We start from the raw sequence: 8,988 nt of genomic DNA, 5'->3' as shown, positions 1-8,988 counted from the left end.
TCTCAAGGTTGTGGTGAGGGTCAGATAAGTTAATGGACGTGAAGGCACCAAGGAAGTGTAAAGAAATCAAATCCTTACCTGAGTTCTTTTTTTTTTTTTTTTTTTTTTTTGCGGTATGTGGGCCTCTCACTGTTGTGGCCTCTCCTGTCGCGGAGCACAGGCTCTGGACGCTCTGGCTCAGTGGCCATGGCTCACGGGCCCAGCCGCTTCGCAGCATGTGGGATCTTCCCGGACCGGGGCACGAACCTGTGTCCCCTGCATCGGCAGGCGGACTCTTAACCACTGCGTAACCAGGGAAGCCCCTTACCTGAGTTCTTGATACCACTAGCCTTGGCAAAATTGTGGGGAAGGTAAATAGCCTTTGGAGGTTACCACTTTCCCCTCCTCCCCTTATTGAGTCATTTTCCTTTACCTTGCTCAGGTTCTCCTCCTTTCCATCTGCCCTCCTCTCCCCCTTTATCCAGATCCTGTCTGGGTAAAGGATCAGCTGTCAGCTGTCAACCCACATTCATCCACTGAGGAGCCTGTGGGCTTTAACCCTGGTCTCTGAGTGTGATGCGAAAGGCTTTATGGCAGTTGGTCCTCATGCTGCAGTGGGCACCAGATGGCAGATTTCAGGACCAGGCCCTGCGATTTTGGGTCTGCAGGTTTGGGTCAAGGCCTAGAAATCTGCCTTTCATATGAGCAATACAGGTGATTCTGATTCAGGTGCTGTGCTCATGGAACATAGAAGAACACTGATTTCTAGAGTTGGGGACTTTAGGAGGAGATAGCGGAGGTGTGTTGGAGTAGGCAGGGGATCCCACTGAACTCCTGCCAAGGCAGAGGCCCCAGTTTTCCCAGGGCAGGTCTCCTTTGGGCATCAGAGAGAGCCATCACTGTGTCAAGAAGAATAACAATCTCCGCTGTTGTTAAAAGCCTTTTTTATCCCAGCCATCCTTCCCTAAAACCTGGGAGGGCAGGTGATACAGTGCCTAGTACTGGGGGACAAAGTTGAGGTCTCCAGAAGCTGAGTGACTGGTCTCAGGCTCCCCTCCTTTACAACCCCCCACCCCCGCGTGATTGAACCCAGGGGTGCTGCCCCCAGGCCAGTGTACGTACCTGTATTTTGCATTGCTGATCATGGGCCCAGAGCTGTTGGATGATGACTCCTCCTGGGTCCCCACTTCACCTCAGCCGTCCTGGTCTGGTCAGGCATGTGGTAGGAAGTGGCGGGGGTCCTTTCTGAACCTCATTCCCCTCTTCTAATCCTCACTGAATCATGTAATGTCTACTTCCTAAGTATCTCTGGAACCCACCCCCTCCTCCCCTTCCCCACCCACCACCCAAGTCCTGGTCCAGAGGCCAGCTGTGCTCTCACAGGTCCACTGTGGTGGTGTAGTAGACACCAGATAGGGCGCCTTCCTGGCTGCAGTTGCCCCTTATTGGGCAGCACGGCTGACAGCATGACTTCGTTTGCCACGTCGTCTCATGTGTTCCTGTCCCTGGAATAAATGATTGGTGCAGCTGTGAGCCCCTGACCCAGGGTGGACCATTCAAAGAAGGGAGTGGTCTCTCTTCAGTGGTGGGCACTAGGGTGAGGGACAGCCTCCCAGCGGTTGGCGGCCATTTCCCCACAACCTGGCCAGTAGAACCAGTCAGGAGGCTGAGGGGAGCAGGTGTGTCCAGGAGGGGGTGAGGACTGAGAACTGACCACTGGCCTTGCCGATGTGGCGGTCACTGACAACCAGACAAGGGTATTTCAGTGAATGGATGCAGAAGCCTGCTGGGAGGGGGGCTCGAGAGAGCAGGAAGGGAGGAACTAGAGACAGCCAGTGTAGGTCACTCCGTGGACATAAAGGGCAGATCGGCCCCAACAAGGGGACTCCATAAAGAAGTGGGATCGAGAATGGTTGGTCGCCTTGTTGAAGATGAGAGAAACAATAGCTTGTTTGTATGCTTATGAGAATGTCCCAGCCAAGGGGGGAAATTAGATGCTCTGGAGAGAGTGGGGGATTACTGAGGGATGTCGCTGTGTAGGTGAGAAGGTGGGGTCTGAAGTCAACACAGGGAGTGGCTTGACTTTGTGGGAGCTCAATTTCATCCCAGAAGGAGGGGAGGCTAAGATTACAGCAGAGATGCAGGCGGGGGTGATATGCTGGTGTGGTCAGGCTCTTCTGTTAGCTTTTGTGTTCACAGTGAACTAGGCGAGGAGGCTGAGATTTGAGTAGAAGGTAGGAAGTAGTCAGCTGGGTGAGTGGCTGATCTAGGGACACATGGAGGCATTGCCAGGCACACCAGGACACACCTGGGGTGAGCGAACATGAATGAAAGTGAGACGGGTCAGCATGGGTGAGTCCAGCCTCACGTCCTTCTGTCTCCTTTTTGGCTTTTCCAGAAGGGCCCCATCCTCTGGGGAGGCAGAAGAGGAAGCCCCCCATGCAGGTGCATCTACAGCAGGTGGATGCCCAGGTAAAGGTCGCCTTGACCTCCCTCAGCACCCTCAGTGGGCCCTGCTGGCCTGGGCTGCAGACCTTCCCCCTCCTCCTGCCCCTCCCCTATCCTGTGTCACACTCTCAGTCTGAGCCAAGTGTCCTCTCCAGGGGTGGATTTTGGGTCCCTGACAGTGAAACAGGCTGCCTTGGGAGGAAGCCCAGAGCGGGTGAGCAGGGAGGGACAAATTTTGGAATGGGGAGGAGTTGCATTAGCTGACCTTGGAGTCTGAAGATGTGTGTTTCGTTCCAGGCTCAGACACTCTCTACCTGGACATCCGTCAAGTTCGTTCACGACTCTGAACCTCAGTTTCCTCATCTGTAAGATGGCGACAGCGACAGGGCTTAGCGGATGGGCTGCTGCAGGGATTCAGGGGGCTCACACTCCCCACGTGCTTGGCATGGCACACTGTCATAGCGGTGGCTGTTTCTTTCCAACCCTATGAAATTTCAGTCTGAAATAAACGGCCAGTGTAGGAAAGAAGGAACGTTGATCAGAGATGGGATGTGTGCCGGTGGAGCAAGGAGAGAAGATGGGACTAGAGAGGTGGGCTCTCTTCTTGCTGCCTTTCCCCTAAGCAGCGAGCTCTCAGCGTGGGTCAGGTCTGGGTGGACCCCGTTCTGTTGCTTGGCTGAGAAGCTCAGTCTCTCTGCAGAGTCCTCCAGTGGCCACCATCTTCCTAGCATCCTAACCTGTGCAGACACTCTGTAGTTTCCAAAGCGCTTTTACATACACTGTCTCCTTGGATCCACCCAACCATTCCTTCCTGTGCTGGGGGTATTATTTGTCCCATCTTTCAGATAAGGAAATTGAGGCTGGGAGAGATCACAGAGCCGGGACTTAGCTCAGGTCTTCTGCTCCTGATCCAATCGATGCTCTTCCCGAAGCCAAGCTGCTAATGCTGCTTTGGATAAACTAGGCCCTTCAGCAAATGCACTGAGTGACTGTGGACGAGTGTTGCTCTCTGAGCCCCACCTGCAGGTGAAGATGGCCCCGGATGTTCTCTGGAACACCTCCCTCCCCCATTTTTTTTTTTTTTTTTTGCGGTACGCGGGCCTCTCACTGCTGTGGCCTCTCCCGTTGCGGAGCACAGGCTCCGGACGTGCAGGCTTAGCAGCCATGGCTCACGGGCCCAGCCGCTCCGAGGCATGTGGGATCTTCCTGGACCGGGGCACAAACCCACATCCCCTGCATCGGCAGGTGGGCTCTCAACCACTGTGCCAACAGGGAAGCCCCCTCCCCCATTTTTTTAAGATGCTGGGTGTGGGTCTCCCAGGGCCAGAACAATGCTCCAGGCTGGCCAAACTCAGGACTCCATGTTCCCACCCCACTGCCCAGGTCCCCTCGCCAGCATGCCTGGCTGCTCCGCAGACAGCAGGCAAACAAGCCTCTACTAATTCTGGGTCATGGCTAGAAGAATGACCCTTTGTTGGGCACGTGCCCCTCTCTTCTCTGTGTCCTTGCCCACAGGAGAGGCATTCAGGTAGGAAGCAGCCTGGCCACAGCTCCTTCCCCAGGGACCCTAGAGGGAAGCAAGGGACAGAATCTCACCCCAGTCCCCGGGGAGGCCTCCACATCCTGCCCTCTCTCCTCTCTGTCACTTCACAAGCTCTCTGCACACTACCCCATCACCCTGGTCACCCTGCCCTTACTCAGGGGAGGTCCAGTTCCAGATATCTCAGTGTTAAAATCCTCCCCAACTTCCCAGGCCCTGCTTTACTACCAGCTACTCTGTGAATTCCCCTTAGAATGGGAGCTTGTCAGGAGAAAGAAATGTGGCTTGTCAATATCTGTACCCCTGCGCCCCACCTGGAACTTGGTCCAGAAGAGACAACTCAGAGTCTCAGTCACCCGGCCTGAAACCTGACCAGCCCAGTACCTGGTTGGTCACAAGTTCTGTTGATTCTTCTTGAAAAGTCACCCAAACTCCTGAGCCTGGGCTTCACAGCCCTCCTCTGTGTGGAGTCAACCTATCCAGCTGCTTCCTGCATGGCCCCTCCTTCTCCTGGCCCGGACTCTCTGCTGTTTATTCATCCTCCTGCTTTAATCCTGTTTACTGAGCATATACTATGTGCTGCCATTGCTCTAGCAACTGGGGATGCTCCAGGAAATGAGGCAGACAGAGTTCTCTCCCTCAGGGATCTTACAGTCTCTTTAAGGTAGACAGCCAATAACAAGAGCCAGATGACTAAATTATGTACTATCAAAGAGTGTGAAAAGAGTCTGAAGAAAATCACACAAGTTAAGGGGATGTGTGTGTGTAACAGGGAGGCTGCCACCGAGGTGAAATGGGGCCGGTGACGGAATCTGTGGGACTTGAGGTCACAGAGGAAAGGCCATAGTGAAGAGCTGACATCTTCTGCAGAGTGTGATGGGAAGCTACTGTGTCATGCTCATTCCTGACCCCAGGCTTTGTCCCATGGGTCTTGTGCCTGACATGCCCTCCCAGAGCCTCTCCAGCTATCTGTCACACTTGGATTTCAGGACCCAGTGTTAATCTCATCATCATTCTGAAGTCTTCTTTGTTTCCTCCAGCCCACAATCATCTCTTCTTCCAAATTCCTAAGACGGTACCTCTGGGCTTGAGGCTTAATTGTCTAGACTGTTCAAGTTCAGATTCTCAAACAATTACTCAGCACTGGCTCTGTGCCTGGCTCCATGCAGGTACTGTATGTGGCTGATTCATCCAACCCTCACCAACTCCCCGTGAGGTTCATATTATGCCCATGTTTTACAGATAGGTAGACTGAGTCTCAGAGAGGTTCAGCTACTTATCTGTGGCCTGACATTGAAGGAGTGGTGGGGGCAGGGTTTGAATGGATAGCTTCTGACTCCATGAGTCCAACTCCATTCTTACTGGCCCAGAGCCACTTCTCCTTTGAGGTGCTTCGTGATGCTAATCAGGGGTCTCCATGCCTGCCCCTGATCTCCTTCCCTATCTTCTCTTCCCCAGCGACCCTCTCCTCCCAGGGACCATCGGGGTGGGCACCCTGCCCTTCTCTGCATTCCTTGCCACTCACAGAGTAATGAGCACCCCACAGGTGACAGCCTGGGACGGGGGCATCGAGGGGTGGGCACTGCCCCCTACACCTCTCTCCCCTCCTATGATGGTTTCCTGCCATGAGAGTCAGGGAAAGACCTCGCTCTAACTAACACCCTCACCCTAGGACCACTCAGTCATGTAGCAGAACCAGGGCCCAGGGCTTTGGAAAAGTTGCCACATCCTAGGGTTGTATTATTGTAAATACAACTGTTTCTCCCAGGCATGTGGCATGATGGTGTGGGAAAAGCCATAAAGGCCTTTGTTACAGTAGCTCTTCACTGGCACCAACCAGCCTTAAACTTTTCCTTTTTGTTTAAATTTGGGATGTCAGTGATAATAGTAAACAACAATAATAGCTACTTTATCAAGGACGTGCAAAGTGAGAGGAAACTGCTGGGCATTTTGTGTACATTATCTCACTGATTCCTTGTAACAACCCTAGAATGCAGATGTGATTATTATTCCCATTTTACAGACTCAGAAACTGAGTCTCAGACAGGCGAAGAAACTCAGCTGAGGTCGCAGAACTGATAAATGCTGCAATTCAAACCCCAGCCCCAACCCTGGTCTGGTGGATCTCAAAGTCCTTGATCTCAGCCTCTGCAACCCAAGTCTGCCTCCGGGTTTCGGAAGCCCCATCCCAGGCACTGGACAGGTGAGGAAGGCGTAGTTACTGGGGCTCCTAGAGAGGAGCACCGCAACCAGGGACGCTCAGGGCACTGCAAAGACACTGGTCTTGGTGTCAGGCAGCTCCTGGCTCTGCCTCCCCCCAGCTGTGTGTCCTTGCTTACATTGCTTACCCTCTCTGTGCCTTCATTTCCTCAGCTGTGAAATGGGATGATAATAAGTTCTCTCCACCTGCTGTGAGAAGGAAGTGTGAGGTTTGTGAACCTGTTTTGAGGCCGTGAAGCACCACGCTCAGGGTATAATTACCCGTTCCCCAGCCATCTAGGATAAGTGGACAGCGGGAGAATCGGTAGCACGGGCGACGGGGCAGAGGAAGGAGCTGGATCAGGCTTTCTCTGAGCAGACAGAGGCAGGTGAATGTCTTGCTCAGCCAACCTCACATGACAAGAGGAACCTGCTAACTAGGTCACCTTGCAGTGGGAAAGAACTATTCCGGGATCTGCCTGCCGCCTCCCAGAGCAGGAGCTGGGGAGCTGGGCTATTTCAGGGGCAGTGCAGAAAGCTCACCCAACAGCTCCATCTTGGCTCCTGGCTCTGCCTTTGTGCCTTGGGCCTTGAGAGGCCAGGTGGCTCTGGTGGGCCTGGTGCTGGCACCCCCTGGGACAGGCAGCGGCAACCTGGGCCCATCGCAGCACAATTCTCCCCACCCCCTGGAAACCACCATCCCAGGCGAGGATGGTGAATGAGGACAGCGAGACGCTAGGCTTGCCTTTCCCAGCCTGGCTGCGACTCTCAGCTCTTGAATCCAAAGCCCCGTGATCCTGGGCATTTCACTTTACCCTTCTGGGCCTGGGTTTCTCACCTGGAACGCAGTGGTAATGGTGTTTATGTCGTAGGACTGTTTTGAGGACTGCAACTAAGTGAAATAATGACATAAAGCACCATGCACAGGGCCTGGCCCAGAGGAAGACAATAAGTGGTTATTGTCCCTGACTGAGCTTGCAGGGTACTCCATGATGCAATGGTGACCGTGACTGTGACCTGCTCAGCAGGCCTGAGAAGAAGGTTGCGTGGGGTAGGGTGGGTATGGGGGTCCCAGAGGAAGTGGTTATGCTGAAGAAGTTGGGCTTTTGAGGCTCTGGCTCTGGCTTGACGAGCACAGGAAAGAGAAAAACCCTTTCAGAAGGAACGTGGGCTTTGAGGTTAAAGACTAACTCGTGTGAGAATCACTCTGCTCCGTGCAGTGTGTCTGGGCTCTGGGCTTCAGGTGCCTTGTCTGCAAAATGGGGCCAGAAGCACTTCTGTCCTACGCTCTGGCGAAGAACACAAGGGGTCATTAATGCAAAACCTTTAGCACAGTGCTTGGCACCTAGTAAGCACTGGAGAAATACCAGCTGTTACTATTATCTCATTTAATCTTCACAGCAACCCCATGAGGAAAGTGTTATTCTCCCTATTTTATAGATGAGGAAATGGAGGCACAGAGAGGTGAAGTAATTCACCCAAGATTTCGCAGTTAGGAAGAAGTCTTGCTAAATCCAGTCTGATTCTAGGATTGGCTCTTTTCACCACCATTCCCCTTGCCTGGCATGTAGCAAGCACTGGATAAAGTGCATATAGATGTGCAGATACGTACTTATGACAGGTGCCCAGTATGGCAGAGCTATGTCGTCTGCACTCAGAAATGGGCACCTGTTGCTACTGTGATCATTATTCTCATTATGATCGTTGTTCAGAACTGAATTGGAAATTATAAAGCTTGAGAGTGGCTAGTGAAGGTAGAGGATGTTCAAAGATATTGAAAAGGCAACAATCCCATTCTCAAGGGAATTGTCAAAACTAAGGGGCAAAAATTAGAGTCATAAGCAACTTCCTTGCAACATTCTCTGTAACTACAAGAAATGTAGAAAACATATACATCAAACAGTAAGGGAGTGGTTAAGTAAATTATGTTTGATCTTTGGTAGAAAATTACACACCCATTTAAAATGATGACAACTGGTGGAGCAGTGGTTGAGAGTCTGCTTGCCGATGCAGGAGACAGGGGTTCGTGCCCCGGTCCGGGAAGATCCCACATGCCATGGAGCGGCTGGGCCCGTGAGCCATGGCTGCTGAGCCTGCGCATCCGGAGCCTGTGCTCTGCAACGGGAGAGGTCACAGCAGTGAGAGGCCCGCGTACCGCAAAAAAAAAAAAAAAAAAAAAAAAAATGATGATAACATGACTTAACATGGAAAATATTTAATGCAATTACTATTAAAGGGAAAAGGCTGGATATAAAATTCTATTTCTGCTCTAATTATACCTCTATTAAAAATATCAACTGCATGTAGAGAAGAGCAAGGAGGGAATATGCAAACAGTCGATGTGTTAAATGCTGGAGTTGAGGGTTTCTCTTTTTGCAACTGAATTAATAATTCAACCATAATTTATTGAGCACTGACTAAGTATCAGTCACCTGTTAAGCGTGGTTATTAGTGTGGGTTACATTAGGCTGCAGGAAGGCTTAAAAAAAAAAAGAGGTTTTATCGTTTTTCAGAATATTCTGAGGGTAAGCAGTTCAAAGATGATGTGGCAGTTTCAGGGTGTCAGGGACCCTGTATCTCTCTATCTGGTAACTCTGCCATTCCAAGGGAGTTACCCTTTTCCACATGGTCCAGTAGGGCACACCACCGTGTCCACATTCCAGCCAGCAGGACCAGGATGGGGAGGGGAGGGCATGCCCCTTCCCAGGAAAGGTGTGCCTGGAAGTTGCTCACACCACCCCGTTCTTATGCATCAGTCAGAACTTTGTCACTTGGTCACCCCTAGCTGCCAGGGAGATGGGACATGTCATTACTTTGGGATG

The sequence above is a fragment of the Mesoplodon bidens genome (genome assembly GCF_964165515.1).
Source record: "Mesoplodon bidens genome assembly, chromosome: 2".
In the NCBI taxonomy this organism is placed as follows: domain Eukaryota; kingdom Metazoa; phylum Chordata; class Mammalia; order Artiodactyla; family Ziphiidae; genus Mesoplodon; species Mesoplodon bidens.
This window is presented reverse-complemented; position numbering follows the sequence as displayed.